Source organism: Thermobia domestica, chromosome 2 (genome assembly GCF_964235325.1).
Source record: "Thermobia domestica chromosome 2, izTheDome1.hap1.1, whole genome shotgun sequence".
NCBI lineage: Eukaryota > Metazoa > Arthropoda > Insecta > Zygentoma > Lepismatidae > Thermobia > Thermobia domestica.
Window position 1 is genome coordinate 231,050,589 of NC_137455.1, and position 18,014 is coordinate 231,068,602.

At 35.7% G+C, this 18,014-nt stretch overlaps 1 protein-coding gene across 12 annotated transcripts in view; it reads left to right on the plus strand.

Moving 5' to 3' along the window:
• The window catches only part of LOC145678403 (methyltransferase-like protein 25B), an 881,238-nt gene that overhangs the window by 138,543 nt on the left and 724,681 nt on the right, over nt 1-18,014 (plus strand). The gene's annotated exons all lie outside the window — the stretch shown is intronic.

An 18,014-nucleotide genomic window follows, 5' to 3' on the forward strand; every position in this document is an offset into this window, starting at 1 on the left:
ACGAAGGTCAAATGTCAGGGAAAATTGTGCTTAACTTCGAAATCAGGAAAAATTGTTTTTTTTTTCTTTTTTTCTCAGGAAATGAAAGTATTGTGTCTCTTACCTATTTATTAAGATAAGCCAATAATTCACCCCTTATTTGTTGAAAGAAGCACTACAAATAAATAATTTTCGTTGAGATTTAGGAGTTGTATTTATAGTATGTGAACCAATATTATTTCTGTTATTAAGAATGTAATTTATGAAGATATTTTGATCTTTTACACTTCACGTTATAAACGGTGACATTTCTTTCTGTTGGGAGCATAATAGTGTAGAAGTACTGTTAGTAAATGAGGGTAATTTGCTACTAATCAACGCTTTTTCACACCGTAATAGACTGTAAACATTGTTTTCGAATATATGATAAATTTTAAATGCCGATGTCCAATGAAGAAGACTGAGGGCAAGCTCTAGAAGTTAAAAGTAGTCTGAAAGCCCCAAAGAATTACATATAGGATTCGGAAAAAAAAAAAAAAAAAAAAAAATGGAAGCTCAAAGATGTCAAGGAAGTAGACAAGTTTAGTTTCTTTAGTGATTATCAAAAATTTTTGAGACACACTACTGAAAAAAACATTCGAAAAATGTCCTCTTAGATATCCTCTTACTCGTGTCATTTCATGCCTTGATCCTAAGGTTTTCTTGCATAAACCTAACATTGCCAGGATAAGGATGACGAAGTGCTTGGAAACACTACATAAGTCGTTTCGTCTCGATAATGTTAAAGCAGAGCTAGTTCAAAAAGAGTTCGAATCTTTTCTTCAGCTGTCTAAAAGTGTGTTGGCGTCTTATTTTAATTCATATGGAAGCAAAACAAATCTTGATGAGTTTTGTAAATCAATTCTAAGTGGCAAAAGTGAATTCAAACGCTTGTGGAGTCTTGTGAAAATGACATGGATTGTTACACATGGAAATGCGAGTGTAGAGTCTGGGATTTCTGTCAACAAAAGTTTGCAAGAGGCTTCTTCAATATCCCAGTGACAACTGGTAGATTGTTTTGCATGCATTGGTGAGATTAGAGGTCTCACTGCTTCAGATCCAAAACTCTTCTCCCCACTCATTCATTCATTCTTCTTGTAAAAGGTGCGAGAACAAGATACAATTCGGCTTTGGAAAAAAAAGAGAAAATGAGAGGTCTCAGGCAGTACTTAAACGGAGGAAAATGGCTAAGTTTAAAGAACTAGAAAAAAAAAAAAAAAAACAGATGACTTAAGAAAAAAGAATTAGAATCTGAAGAAATTAAAAGTGAAATCAAAATTTTAAAGCAGTGAAACTAAGTAAATGCAATAATCATTGTTAAAAGCTTTTAAGTAGTGTTCCTACTTACTTAATATCATTTAAATTGTTTTTAGATCAAACGATTCAATATATTTCAGGGAAAAATTTTCTTGTAGGTTTTATATCTGAAGAACTATATATAGTGCAGCCAAGTGAGTGACTATATATACTGTCACTTAATTCAGTATGATGTGCTTATTCCGTAAAAAGTAAGAAAACTCGATATAGGGTGCGTTCAAAAATGTTGTGGTCTCTGATCAAAACAATCCAATATATTTCATTCAATCGAAAATTTTCTTGTACGCCTTATATCTGGAGAACTACATATAGTGTAGCCAACCTAAACTATCACTTAACTCAGTATGATATACTTATTCCGTAAAAAATACGAAAACTTGGTTTAAGGGTCGTTCAAAAATTTTGTAGCTCCTGATCCAAAAACTAATTATCGGCCAAGATCGCAATCTTTTGATACATTTTTGGATCATTCCTAAAATTCTTGTTGCCTTTTAATATGATGTATAACATAATATATTAATGTTTTATTGTGATAATAAGTAGGATCTATTGCAATAACTGAAAAAAATAAAAATCAGTACAAGAAAATAGAGGTTAGGGAATTGGCATGGGCAGCTTCGCTCCCCATAATTTTATTATGTTAAACTGTCAAATATTTTTGAATTTGAGGGAAAAAAAATTCAATTTGCATTCTTACAGTTGAATATACATTTACACATTACCTAGGTATTTTGAAAAGTTTAACTCATTCTTTCATTTTCTCATTTTATTGAATTCTAAGAAATATTGAGAAATTCCATTAAAATATTGTTTTCTCGTTTGTTTACTAGATTTTTAGGAGCCGTCTTGTTTTCTTTGAAATTAATAGAAGCAATTTGTTGACATTTGTTTAAAGAATTCTTAAGTTAGAGCTACTCATTGGGGAGAAGGGTGGCCAATTTCTTAGTTTATAAGGGAGGGGCTAAACCATATTTTGCCGTTTTATCCAGTGTAAAGCAGGATTGAAGCCCATTTTATCCAGTGTATATCTGAGCGTCAAGGGGGGCTATAGCTCCTAGATCTGCCACTGTATATATATATATATATATATATTAGGGTAGTCCAAAGTTTTTTTTTTTCGAATTTAATTGCGCATAGTTGCTAATATTGTTCCTTTCCTACAAGTATATTTCACTGCAAAAAATCAACTCAATTGGATAATATTTAGGGGTCGCTCAAGCGACACGAAGTTGTGCCATAGGATGCATATAATTATGTCGTATACGAGATATAATGGAGGTTTAAAAATTCAATCCTCATAAAGTAAATTGTACTTTTTGCCCTACAAAATGAATTATTTATTATTATTGCTAAACTTCCAAATAGCTATTACCAAAATTACCATTTATTGATTTTAAAATAAGTGAGATGCCTCTAAATATGCAGTTGCTGTTCATTTTAAACAGAAAAAATAAGGTTATTGACGAAGTTGGTAATTTTTCAAAGTGCTCTTTCGAGCGTCTGAAACACGCTTTCTGTGGTCCTCAACTACCCGAATTAGGTCTGCATTTCACTTTCTTTCTTTGTGATTGACTCATTGAAATTGGACATAAGGGCCACTGAACGTTCAGCAGCATCGTTGACAATCTTAAGTGATTCGACGATTCGTTTCTCCTTTGGGAAATTGTCCGAGTTACTCCAGTGCTCGGGATCACATTGGAACATGAAATTGATGTCAACTCGAAGAGAACGTAACGCACAAAGAGAGGCTGAATTAATCAAATAATGAAGATTCTCTGTTTCTAAGCCGTGGCAGTCTGAGAGTTTTATGCCGTTGTATGCCTCTTGAACTCGCAATTTTCTTCACAAGCCTTCACAAGACGATTTATAATATTCCGCTTGTCCTCAAAAGATAACTTCTCAGAGAACAGTGAGAGTGGAACTAACTCTACTTCAAGATACCACAAGTGAGTTTGAAACTTGTTCATTGCAGATTTATTCACTATGGCGTATTGTTTAATCTGCTTGAACAGAAGTAAGTCGTTGACAGGGGCATCACATGTCTTGGGACACGAAATCCATGCTTTAACGTATATGAGACTTGCAAATAAACACAATTCACTTAGATTTTTTTTCCTCTTTCACTGTAAGCTTAAACATTTCGCGGAAAATTTATATCTTGAAGCAGCATATTACCTTTCCCATCCTGGATTTCTATCCTGTTGATCTGCAAGGGGCGTCAAGTTCTCTCATCTTCATGCGTTTCCAATGATGTTTTCCCACATCTTCATTCCACTACTCTGCTAACAAACTTAAAGGTGTCTGCGGCGATGAACCGACAGAATGGTACTCTTGACTTATGGAGTCGGTCGTCCTCCAATAGTGGGATCTGTTTGTCTCCGATGATCCTGTACCTATCTTAATCGTGTGTCGAATACCACTTGTTGTTGTGTTCTTCGTGGTTTTGTTTGCCTGAAGAATGATGAGTTAAGCGTCCAAAGAATCGGGAAGTATCAGGCTATGCTTGAAGGTATGCGGAAAGGTAATGAGGAAGCTAGTCGAGTTGATTAACAAAAATGTGTTTACAACAGGTGTCTGAGAATGTACAATCCTGATCAAAGTTTTCTTCCAATGAGTTTTCAAGAGTTCATGTTTCTTTCATTAATAAGGTAATTTAATAAAATAATCGAATTTAGTGAATTAAATTGGAGTTTACAAAATTATCTCATCGTCACTTCATATCCAATACACAGTTACTTCACAATGTATATATATATATATATATATATATATATATATATATATATATATATATATATATATATATATATATATATATATATATATATAAGAATTTTAACGTTAATGTGTATTATTTGAAGATGTCTTATAAAGTTTCTTCACTAGCTTAAATAGCAATTCTTGGTTAGCTTACACTGGTTTGTTTATCTACTATTGTTAACTTTTGTATGCCTCTGTGTCTACTGTTTAGTGTTGCAAACAGAAAGGTGCTGATCTTTTGCAGCACACAGGTTAAGAATCACTGGTCCAAGTCTGTATTTAGTTTTTACAGGCATTCATCGTCAGTATACCATTATCTTATTAAATGTTGCGGGTCAGGGAAAATGGTTGGTTTTGCACTTAGAAATCAGGGAAAAGTCAGGGAAAATGATAAGAGTAATTTTGTAAGAACCCTGTTTCTCCTTCGCATGTCTTTGGTTGCTTGAACTACTTCACTTTTCAATATACTAGGTCCTTTTTCATCATCATCCACCTCTTCCTTTGCTTCGATAGCAATACCTTTGGGGTGATTCTTTTGATCATACAGATCTTTTATGTATTCCTTCCAAGTTCTAAGGATTCTGTGATAGTCAGTGATTACATTACCTTGTTGATCTTTGATGCCAAATCAGGCTTGCACTTGCTAATTTCATTGTTCGTTATATATTGTAGGACTTACTCGAGATTATTCCATACCGGGACAAAGTGTCTGGGTAAAACCTATGTATCGGATGAAAGCTCTTACTTTGAGAAATGCAAAACCGTTTTCAAATCACGGACAACCCCGCAATCTGATTATATACGGGGCCAGTTTGTTTGTGTCCATGACCCTATCGTATGGCATATTCGATGAAGTAAAAAATAATGTTCCGATACATCACACGTAAGCTCCTGAGTTCACCATGTTCTTTTTTGGCTCATTGCTGGAACGTGACTCGGGCAATAGTTTGATAATATCACTTTGCATCCGAATGTACGTATTTAGTTAGTGCTGCCAACCAATTGTAAACACAATGTGGCAGATGGTTACTGTACCACTGGATGTATCATGAAACGTGACATAAACATCATTCGTCACTGCGGAAAATATACTGTGGACGTATTCCTCTTCTAGGGACCCCAGTTTCTTGCCAACCAATGCAAACATTCCACATTTTCGCATGAAGTCTACAGCATTGGCGGATATGATTAGACTGTGACACATACTGTATGTTATTGTGGACCCACAGGCACATATGTAGTCAGTGTTTGCAACCATTCTAAAATACATTTTCTCCAAAGCTTGCATAACCATTGGATGCAGAGAGACAAAACGTGGCATAAACATCATTCGAAACAACAGCAAACATACGTCGGTACCATTCCCCAAGCACCCCAGTCTGTCAGTATTGCTAACGTTTTCAAAATGGAAGTTCTTCAAGTAGCAGTAAGCTAACTTGGTGGTATTTTATATTCGCTAATGATATGAACATGCGGCTGAATATACAGTATATCATGGAACATGACTGTTCACCACGCAACAATGAACGGTATAGGTTAGGGGCTCATATAGAAAGAAAGGTTTGGAAGAGTCATGCATACATCTGATTATAAGAGCTCCATTGTGACATATAGAAAGAAATTGTGGAGAAACCACGATTTGTCTTTAGAGTTTGCTCATCATACCAAATCATGTGATATACCACAGCTAGGGTTGGCCATACGGATCCAAGGTCGAACAGTGTAGACCACACATTCCATCAGACAATCAGCAGAACACTGCGAGCATAGGTAATCAGCAAGATAGGTCAACAAATAGTAGGAAAAAAAAATTACGAAAATGGTTCCCTCCAAACGCCTTCCGTGCAGCAGATGATTACTGTTAAATCCTGGTGCTTTCACAATTGGAGATGTCCTTGATCATTCGCATTACAAACTTTCGTCAGACGTAAAAACACTAAAGCCTTTGACATTTTCGTTTCATAGACAGCTTAACAGGAGGAAACTTGTGTTGCTGTTCTACGTGATTTTCAAGGATTCTTGTGCTCGTTTTGACAACGTGCTTTTTCCAATGTACATAGAACTTCGATCATGGCAAGGTAAGTTGGTGTCATGAAAGCCCTCCTTGAGCTCCAACCTGTCCCTGATGCAACAGTCACACCCACAGCAATATAGAAAACAATTGCACGGAGGATACATACCATATAAAAATAATGATTTCGGACCGTAATCTTGAAGAGGTTACTATCCAGATGGAAGACAGTCTCCTCTTCGACCAAAACGAAGAACCGATGGATGTCTTGTCATGTAAATCGCTTGCTCTTGGTGATGAATCTGTAGTAGTGTAGGTCTCTTGGTGTAATCTGTAGTAGTTAAAGCCTATGGCAGTGCACCAAGGGGCAAACAGGCTAAATCAGCATCTCGAAGAGGAAGAGCTACAGTCACTGCCAAGGATATATGCGCATGAGACTGCAATGGAATTGGGATTCCAAGAACCTCAAGTTGAGTACTCTTCGCGAATCTGTAAAGTCTTGGGTTCGTTCTGAACGTGCTCCTCCCAATTATCATACTTTTACTGAAAGAGGAATTTGGGATATATGCACGAAATGGAGCAACCGATCATTTGATTGCTGGATTTAGGGTTTCTTGGAAATGGATTTTCCGAATCAAGAAGAAATTAAACCTGCGGTCACGGAAAATCACCAAATCGTAACAATGGCTACTCGTGCAAAGCAGAATGATCGGTAGGTGGAAGCGGATGGTTTCGTTTGATATATATATTAAGTCAAACCATTCACGATAAGAAGTATACATTGCAGCAAGTTATCAACGTTGATCAGAGTGGATTTAATTATGAAATGATATGCCAAAAAATTTGACTCCACGAGGACCGAAAAATGTGTACTGCTAGATCTGATCTTAAGGTATGGCAAAACAGTTGTTCTCATTCCAACAGCAGTAAGTGCTATAGGCAGATTAGTTTGACCAGCTATGATTGTGTTCAACGAAACACCAACCAAACACACAATAAGAGCAACTCTAAACTAGGCAATTAGTGCGCCCAAAGGATTCGGACCTCAAGTAACTGAGAAAAATATCCACATGTCCAGGACTCATCATGCAGGATAATTTGTCCGGTAAGATGACTGCTGACCTCCTTGAGGAATACGTGGAAGCGTTGGCGGCCGAAACGAGAACACCTTTACTGCTGATCAAAGACGAGGCATCAATCATGAAGCGCTCTTCAGTGTACAACAAATGGCTTGATTTGGAGACCAAATCCATTACAGCTGGAATAACAGGTTTAATTCAACCTTGGTATGTGCTGGACATACTTCAGATAATATAAATGGTGCGAAAAGCCCATGAAACTATCAGGAATCATGGGTTCTCCAAAGGTATGGACACGATGAGCCGATTTGCACTCGTCGCTATCATGGCAGTGAGTAGGAACCGGTGGCAGTCCGAAAGATTCCATTCTCTCTTGCAGTACGCGTTCATGTAACCAGGATACATAGATCTACCAGCGGATTTCATGTTCAACGTCAGTCAAGGATATATGTTTTGGCTTTTCAAGAAAGAGACCTTCGCTATCAAAATGCAGCAAGTTCGATGAAAAATATTGTATGGACAAAAGGTTCATCCAGTGTAGTCACTGCCTCCAGTCTTTCTGTTTCTACCACTTGTTCATGAAGAATAACATTGGGAAGAGGACTGAACACACATGGAAACCTCATTACTATGCTGTGTAATCAGCATGAATGAGTGTGAGACATATGGGCGTCACATCATATAAAATGGAAGTCGAATGTGAAGTGTTCGTTACATAGAGCGTACATACATACAACAACAACAACAACAACAACAAAAAGAAAAAAGAAAGAAAAGAAAAAGCTGGCGAACAACATCTAGCCAGATTTTCCTTCCCATAATTCGAGCCTTACCATTGACAGAGTATTTGAACTCATAAAGTTCACCAAGTGGGGCTCTAACAGAGTGAGTAGGCACATAGGTTTGAACCAGCTAACACATATGTACATAGTAACAATATTGACTAACTTTCATAACCTATCCTACTATGCAACATATCATACAACTTCCTGCGATACCAGAAGAAAACACATATGCTACCAGTTTGAAATTGTTTAGCTTTCCTGCCACAGTTTTCGTAAACGCTCCTAACGTAATACCTCACTTGAAATGACCCTGGATTCGTATGGCTCAACCCAGAAACGTGGCATATCACATAATTTGGTATGATGAGCAACTTTAAATACAAGTCGTGGTTTCTCCATAATTGCTTTCTATATATCTGTGCCGTCTGTTGTTGCGTGGTAAATAGTCATGTCAAATGATATATGTTGAGCTACATGTCCATATCATTAGACAATATAAAAATACCACCAAGCTAATTTACTGGTATTTGAAGAATTTCAGTTTTGAAAATATTAGTAATACTGACAGACTAAGGTGCTGAGGAGACGGGGACACTCACACTATGTTGTCCATTGTGCAATGCTGCTTCTGTCACATTTGTTACATATTCGTTCAATGACACACACGCCATTTTCAACATTGTGATGTTTACACTTGGTTGGCAACACTGATGACGTACAATGGTTGGGAGACGGTCATTCTCAACGTCTTTTTTCTATAGTGTCGTGTGATGTCTCTGCCAAGCTCGATGTATAAATGTCTCATCATATGAAACATATTACGCATTTTCTCATTTTTAAAATTGATTGGTAACACTGACAAACTGGGGTCCTTGGGAGAGGAAAACGTCCACATTATACTTTCTCTAGTGACGAATGATGTTTATGTCACGTTTCATGAATATACATCCAGTGGTACAGTAACCATCAGCCACATTGTATTTACAATTATTTGGTAACACTAAATGGGTACGTCTGGGTACAAAGTGATATTATCAAACTATTGCGCGAGTCACGTTCTAGCAATGAGCCAAAAAGGGACGTGGTAGGCAGGTGCTTATGTGTGATGTATCGGAACATACATTTTTACTTCTGTCGAATATGCCATACATAGGGTCACAAACACCATCAAACTATACCCGTATATTAGTGCAGGAATTTTGCGAAAAGTAATCATACAGACAAGGAACTTTGCACAGTTGCAGTACTTGACCTCCTTATGAACATACTAACAGTCCCCTAAGATTGACCTTAAGCTTCGGATGCCATATTGGAAAATGACCGCCGATTTTAAGCTTTTCGCTGATAATTGCAAAATGAGCAGGGATAGCGTAAACTATAAACATACATGATATGTAGAAAATAAAAATAATAGAAAAAAACAAACAAACAAACAAAACCACGCATTTTGGTGTATAATACATAGAGCTGCAAGGGCTCGAAAAAAACACCTTTTTTGGGGAAAAACTCGGTTTTTTCTTCTTCGCTTTTTTCCTTGGGAAATTTTGGTCTTTTTTTTTTCAAAATTTTGGTATAAATTGATAAAGCATACTTTGTTTCGCTTCTCTACAGCATAAGAACTCATTTGATTAGTGGTTGATGTAGATAATAATATGGAACCTCTAAAACAAACCTTGAATTTCGAAAAGATTTTTTTTTTAATTCTTAACATATTTACATTACGAATTCCGAAGGATTAACCAATATATATATAATATTTTTTTTACTTCTTATACACAAAAATAAATACTTTCTTTTTTTAAAAAAAGATACATAAATAACTAGCAAAATTGTATGTAGTATTTTTACTTCAAAATATCACACACCCTCTTTTTGAAACAAAAAAATAAAACATAAGAGAAATACATTTATATGATAATCTTAAAAGCTGCACATCAAGAGCTTGGTTTCGGGTGGTTCTGTACAGTCTTGAAATTTTTAAGTTTTAACTTTCATATACATTGTATGAATATTTCGAAAAAAATTTTTCATTCATTCATCACATACGTAATAATGTTACCACCTATCAGGTGCTTGAAATCTGCAAAATCGGTAAAATTCCGAATTCTATAATGCACAGACTGTTTCTTAAGCTTGTTCAAAATCGGGAAAGTACTAAATTTTCCGTTAATGAATCATATGCGTAATAGACTGTTAATCTCATTGTGCGGTTTCCTAGACTTATAAATACCATAACGGTTTACCCAGTCCTGAAGGTTTCTGAATTTTTAACGACAAGAATTCAACATATCATTACGAAACTTAAAGAGCAAAGCTATGCAATATTCATTCATTCATTTTTCATTCATTGTTTATTCATCCATGTCGTACATTATTGGTCAGAGACCAGTACATAGGACTTGTCAAATAATAATAAGACATTTCAATATAATTGATTTACATTATTTTACAAACTATCACCCAAGTATTCATTAATATGATAATACATTTTGTTACACAAAAAATTAAATAGTTCATTTTTGAAATTTCGTATGTTTTTGATATCCTTCAAATAACTTGGGAGCTTATTAAATAACTTAGCGGACATAGGAAGAACACTTCTTTTGGTGCACGCATAGTTTTGGTATGCTGTGAATATGTTATTCTTTTGTCGTGTGTTGTATGAATGTACATCGTCAACATGAAAAAAACTACTTTCATTTCTCTTTACATATATGATACTTTTGTATATGTACAGACAAGGCACAGTTAAAATTGTTTTGACTGAAAGACCCTTTTGCATGAGGACCTTGGTGATAGATTAACCCTTTCCGGATCCTGGCTTTTTGGGCTATTTTTTAGACTTTCAGTCAAGCAGCTACTGTATCGTCACTATTTATCCTAGGATCATGGTTCATACCTCATTCTCTTCAGAATAGAGCTGGCTTTCAAATGGTACCACTTGCATGCTCATACCATATACCAGAAGCGGACGTCAAAGTGAAAGTTTCGGAGGGAAATTTTTTTTCTCGAACTTTGGCCCCCCCTGACCCCCCCCTGTGTGAACGTAGCCATCTAAAAAAATCTGAGAAATAGTACTTGGTATACTGAACGTGTGTGCCAAATTTCAAGTTTCTATCTTGAATAGTAAGGGAGGAAGAAATCTTATCAAAATTTCCCACAATGCCCCAAATTACCACAAAACACTATGATCTCAGTGAAAAAAAATTCCTGAGACATCCCTAATTACCCTAGGGTCATGTGTCGCCCATATTCTCTTTAGCTTAGACCTGCCTTTCAGGCGGTACCATTCACATGTCTCCATCATGTATCTAAGGCGGGAAATTGTAGAAAAAAGGGATTTTTTGGGTCTAAATTTCCCTTTTTTCAAATTTTAGCCCCTCTGAACCCCCCTGTTTTAACGCAGAAATCTGAAAAAAAATCCGTTAAATACCACTCGGTGGACTGAATGTTTGTACACAATTTCAATCTTCTAGGTGCAAAAATAGACCCGCCAGAAAAAAAATTCAGAAATTTCCCCATGTTACCCTATACAGAAGTATATTTTGAAAAAAAAAATCACTGAGACGTCCCTAATTACCCTAGAATAGTAATTCGACCGTCATTCTCTTCAGAATGGAACTGCCTTTCAGACGGTATGACTCACGTGTCTCCATCATGTATGTGAGGCGGGAAAATCCTGAAAAACGGGATTTTTTGGTCTAAAAATCCCTTTTTTCAGTTATTTCCCCCTCTGGACCCCCTCTGTTTTAATGCAGAGATCTGAAAAAAATCTGATAAATACTACTAGCTAGGCTGAATGTTTGTGCACAATTTCAATCTTCTAGGTGCAAAAGTAAGCCCGCCAAAAAAAATATACCCACCATGTCCCATTTTTTCCTATATAGAAGTATATTTTTCAAAAAATCCCTGAGACGTCCCTAATTACCCAAGGACAAAGATTCGACCGTCATCCTCTTCAGAATGGAACTGCCGTTCAGACGGTATGACTCAAGTGTCCCCATCATGTATGTGAGGCGGGAAAATGACGAAAAACGGGATTTTGGGGGTAAAAATATCCCTTTTTCACCCCTTTGCCCCTCTGGTTCCCCCCTGTTTTAGCACTGACATCGGAACAAAAAATCTGGTAAATACCATTTGGTGGACTGAATGTTTGTGTAAAATTTCAATCTTCTACGTAGAAAAATAATCCCACCAAAAAATATTGAACATACGCTTAGAAAATGAGAAAAGAAACTTTTGACTTATGACGTCATCACCTCCTATGTCTGGACGCAGGACGGTCTGAAACCATACGTAATGTCTTCTACGAGGCCTCTGGACTTGGAAAAAAAAAAAAAAAAAAAAAAAACCCGGACGAAAAAGCTCAAATAGAAGAGAAATATGGCAATGTACCATGAAAAATGCGTATGGTACAAATTGTACCGTAGGATCCGGAAGGGGTTAAAAATAGATCTTATTGCCTTTTTCTGTAGACGAAAAGTAGTAACACTGGAATAGGAGGCTCCCCAGAAAATTATTCCGTAATTTAACAATGATTGAAACTTACCATAGTACAATAACAGCAAAGTTTCTTTTGACACTGAACCACGTAGTCTATAAATGACAAAACAGATACGGCTTAATTTGCTGTTTAGCTCAGTAATATGTGCATCCCATGTAAGCCTATTGCTTATTGTTACACCTAAAAATTTAGTGAGGAACACCAGCAGAGATAGTAGCAGTTGTGGATGAAAATGTGACTTGTTTATTGTTAATTATTTTTTGTATTTTTACTACTTGTTTTCTGTTTGTCAGGTACGAGCGAAACCATTCATGTACTACACCCCTAATACCATATTTCTGGAGTTTTGCCAGTAGAAGAGAATGTTGAACACTGTCGAATGCCTTGGAGAAATCAACAAATAAACTTACTGCATATTTTCCCTTATCAAGTACTGTAGAAACCTCTTTAATAAAGTTAAACAACGCTGTATCAATTGATTTGTTTTTTTGGAAACCATGTTGAGAAGACGAGATTAGGTTATGGCAGGATATAAAATTTCTCAAGCGCGATAACATTAGTGATTCAAAAATCTTCGAGAAAACAGACAAAATAGAAACAGGCCTATAGTTTTGAACATCATAAGTATTTCCTTTTTTGTGCAAAGGTATAACTTTTGCAGTCTTCAATCTGTCGGGGAAAACGCCTGATTCAAATGATACATTTACAAGAAAGCATAGTTGTTTCACTATTAAATGCGCACTCTTTTTTATAATTAGGGATGGGACTTCATCTATATCTGCAGAACGGATACTAGAAAGCCTTTTGATACAGTCCAACAATTCTTCTTCAGTTACCGAAGTTACATACATACTATGTTTGCTGCATGGAATATTTGACTCTACAGCGAGATCTAACTTTCCAGGTGGTAAATTCGTATTAAGAAAATACTGATTAAAGACTTCAGTAATGGCAGCAGGATCAGCGAAAGAATTATTTCTATAATTAACTTGTGATATTTCGCGCATTGGAACAGTCTTTGATGAATTGCTTATTACGTTCCACGCACCTTTCATTTTGTTTTTATATCCGTGTATTATAGTGTCATTGTGGATTCTTTTGGCTGTTCGAATAACATTCTGATATATTCTTTTGTATGTTTTTATATGGGAAATAACTTTAGCTGGTAAATTAACACAGGTTTTCTTAAGTTTATGATAATATATAAGCTTTTGCTTTGAAACTTTTATTCCTTGCGTGACCCACTTTTTCATGTTATTAAGATCTTTCCGTAACTGTAATGGAAATGCTATGTTAAAATTATGTAAGAAAACATCAACAAAATAATTGAATTTGTCATTAGCACTAGGTAAGTCGTACAAGGGATTCCAAGATTCACGAGATAATAGAAAACAAAAATAATTTATATTTTCCGTTGAAAATAATCTGGTTGTTTCCGTTATCGGTTTCGGACTTCCCTTCACTAGTCTCTCGGTAGGTATTCTACAATAAATGGCTTCATGATCAGAAAATCCAAGTTCAGTAACTTCAAACAAACATTTAAGATTACTTTTTGGAATAATAATTTGGTCGATAGCTGTCTTTCCTTGACGAGTAGGTACGTTAATAATAGTTTGTAGTTCATATAAATTTAACATATCTTGAAACTTAGATTTATCAGTTGAATTCTTTAACCAATCTATGTTTATATCCCCACAGATAACTATACTACTAAATTTTCTACGTAAGTTCGCTAGAAGTTTCTCAAAATTTTTAAAGAAAATTCCTAAATCACCAGAAGGGGTCCTATAGATACACACAATACAAATATTTAATTCTTGAAGTTTTGATGCGACTACCTCACAATGCATTTCGACGCAAAAATTCCGAACGTCAATCTCAGTTGCATGTATATAAGAGCGAGCAAAAATTGCGACACCACCTCGACTTTTTATTGTACGAGAAATAATATTAAAACCGTTTAAACTAACCATATTAACGATATTTGCATCTAACCAGTGCTCACATATACAAAGAAGCTGTACATTTGAGAAGTCGCTTTCCAACAATACCCCCAGAAGATCAATTTTGTTCGCTAAACCTTGCACATTATGAAAAAGAAGGTGTAAAGAGTCAGTATTTCCTACCATAAAAAATCATCGGATAACATCTTACGCATTCTCTTCCGTCGTTCTATCTTTTGAGCATTTTCAGTTATGTTATTGCAATCTTCTGCTTTATAGATTGAACTACTTGCCCTTTGTATTAAGCTAATCCTATCAATATGATCTACTCCTACACTACCACACTCTACATTAATATTGGAGTATGTATCAAGGGTCTTGCATACGTTATTGCTATTGTCTCTTACTACAGGTGCTAGACTTTCATTATTGTCTAACGATGCTTGCCATGGTAAAGGGATGACGCTTGTCGAGACTACAGATGATGATTCTACAAGTTCAGCAAATTTATTACACATTGAACGTTTTCCAGTGTTGTTCAAATGTAGTCCGTGCGTAGTAAAATTATCCCTTTCCATAAAGCCCAAATCAACGTACCTTACATTACAATAACCTTTGCATATTTTGGAAATTTTGCCGTTTGTTTGTTTTAAATGTATATTAACACAGGAGTTACCGTCTAAGTCATCTCTATGTGGAATACCTGCTACAATTACGTTAGTGTTATTTAACATATTTAGACACTTGTACAGATTTACCACAGCTTTGTTACCCTCACCACGTGCAACATCGTTCCCCCCGCCAATGATTATTAGTGTGTCTTTCATACTCATATCCTTGCATAGTGAACCACAGTCTCTCATTGTTTCACTCATGGTGGCACCCGGCTTCGTGATACATGACACTTCATAACTGTTACTTAATACGTCTTTTAACAGAACCGCTGTGCGAATTAATATTTTCTTATTTCCACTTTGTTTGCTATTCTTCTGTCTAGGGTGACGTTTTTCCTCATGCATTGTTTTCGTAGGTATGTGTACCGTTTCTTGTTTGCCTTGCACACTTTTTACTTTTCGATTTTGATTTGTTGTCACTTCGATGTCCAGTAGCTCATACCGGTTTTTCACTGGAATTGAGTATTTGGTTTTCAACATATCCTTTGTTTTGGCCTCACTATTTTTCAATCTTTTAGTTTTATTTACATTACTGCTACTACATGCTGCCTGCGACTACATACATTTAAGAAGAGTGGAAACAATCAATTCACAAGAAAGGCGACAAAACTGAATGTAATATTTATCGAGGCATTTCTCTTAACATTCTATTAACAAGATTGATTCCATACTCAGATGAAATTATTGGAGATTATCAGTGTATATTTAGGGAAATCGATCAACTATTGACCAGATATTTATTATTCGATAAATACTCGAAAAGAAATGGGAATATATTACCCAGTACATCAGCTGTTTATTGGTTTTAAAAAGGCTTACGACTGTGATAGGAGGGAAACATTGTACAACATTCTTACAGAATTCGAAATACCGAAAAAGCAAGTTAAATTAATTAAAATGTGTTTAAATGAATCCCAAAATAAAGTCCGAGCAGAAAAATTCTTGTCCACGAGCTTCCACGTCGGGAATGGCCTGAAACAAGGAGATGCGTTATCGCCATTATTGTTCAGCTTTGTTCCGGAGTACGTTATAAGGAAAATTAAAGATAGCAACCAGGCCCTAGAGCTGAATTGTATTCACCAGGTCACCGCGTATGCTGATGATGTAAATTTAATAGGGCATGATAGGAGAACAATAGAAAGAAATGCAGAGTCGTTGCAGCGACATTGGTTTAGAAGTAAATGCAGAGAAAACTAAATACACGGAAGTTCACCGGGATCGTAATATGGCAAATTATGGATGCTTTAAAATATCAAATAATACTTTCGACAAAGTGGATACTTTCAAATATCTGGGATCAATATCACCAGACCAAAATCATATCCACAAAGAAATTAAATGTCGACTGAAATCAGGAAATTCGTGTTATTATTCAGATCAAAGTATTTTTTCGTCGCAAATTCTGCCGAGGAATTTAAAGCTTAAAATATATAAAACGATAATCATGCCTGTTTTGTTTTATGGTTGTGAAATATGGTCGCTTGAAGGAAGAACGTAGATTGAAAGTATTTGAAAATAAAATCCTGAGACAAATATTCGGACCCAAGAGGAACGGGAATGAGGAAAACTTCATAACTAAGAACTGCATAATTTATACGGTTCACCAAACATCGTTACGGTCATCAATTCTAGGAGGCTCAGGTGGGCAGGTCATGCAGCCAAAATGGAAGAAGGTAGGAAGGCTTTCAAAGTTTTAACTGGAAATGGAATCGGAAAACGTCCATTAGGAAGACTTAGGCGTAGATGGGAGGACAATATTAAAATGGATTTCGCAGAAATAGGAATACAAAGTAAAAACTGGATCCAGTTGGCGAAGGATTGAAGTCAGTGGAGAGCTTTTGTGAACGCGGAATTGAACCTTCGGATTCCATAGGCCATAGACAGAGAGAATATATTTAAGATAAGCACAACTGCACAACAACCATGAGGGAGTGGTTAGCTTTTGCGCTTCTGTCGGGAAGTCCGGGATTCAACCCCGCATTCAACCATTTTGACAAAAGTTTTCTTAATTGTATCTGTGAATATAGAAATAATGCGTGTACTGTGAGTTCTGGCCGATTTCCTTTATTATCGTTTTTAAATCGTTGTTATTACTAATTACCAGCAGTGACGGATTTGCGAAGGAGGTTAGTGTGGGGATGTTTTACGGGTGAAGCTTGTACCCCGAAATTACAGAATTCCTAAAACAAACGAAATATTTGTTATGCCTTTACTCATAAACTTCAAGTTCTTCTCAAATAAAAATTAGGTATTTTTAGAAAAATTAAACATTAACCCTTTTAAATTCTTGCCTTTTTCGGCGTTTTTCTTGAGTCTCAGATAGTGTTGTAAATAGAAAAAAAACGGTTCGTATTTTTTCAGAAACGTACGTTTTTTTTAGAAAAAAAAAACATTGCCTCTCGTTTTTTTTCTAAATTTCGTTTTTTTTCAAATAGTCATTTGTAATGCATCTTACGTCTATTTAAGTATGAAATATTTTTATGTAGGTGTAATCACCGTAAAATGCAACATAAATTAAACGCTAGATACTGATACGCTACAAATATTTTACAATTTACATGAATACCATACCTATTAACAATTCGGGTTTCAGCAGTTTTCATCAATATCAACTAAGAAATAAAAGTAGAAATGAAATTTTGTTTTTTCCTGAAAGCAGGCCTTTAATATGTACGAAAATAATGTCACGAACAGTATAAAATTCAAATAACTTGCCTAAAGGTAAAAACTAATACTAATTTGCCTAATAGTATTTTTCTAAATATCATATATAAATAATTTGTCGACTAGATATGTATGATATGCAGAACCGGCTCTACCATATATGCAGTGGTGTATTTACGATTTTGTTTCGGGAGGGGCTTTGCTAACTTTCGGGGGGGGGCTTTGCCTGAAAATGTGAAAATTCTTCAAGATATTTCAT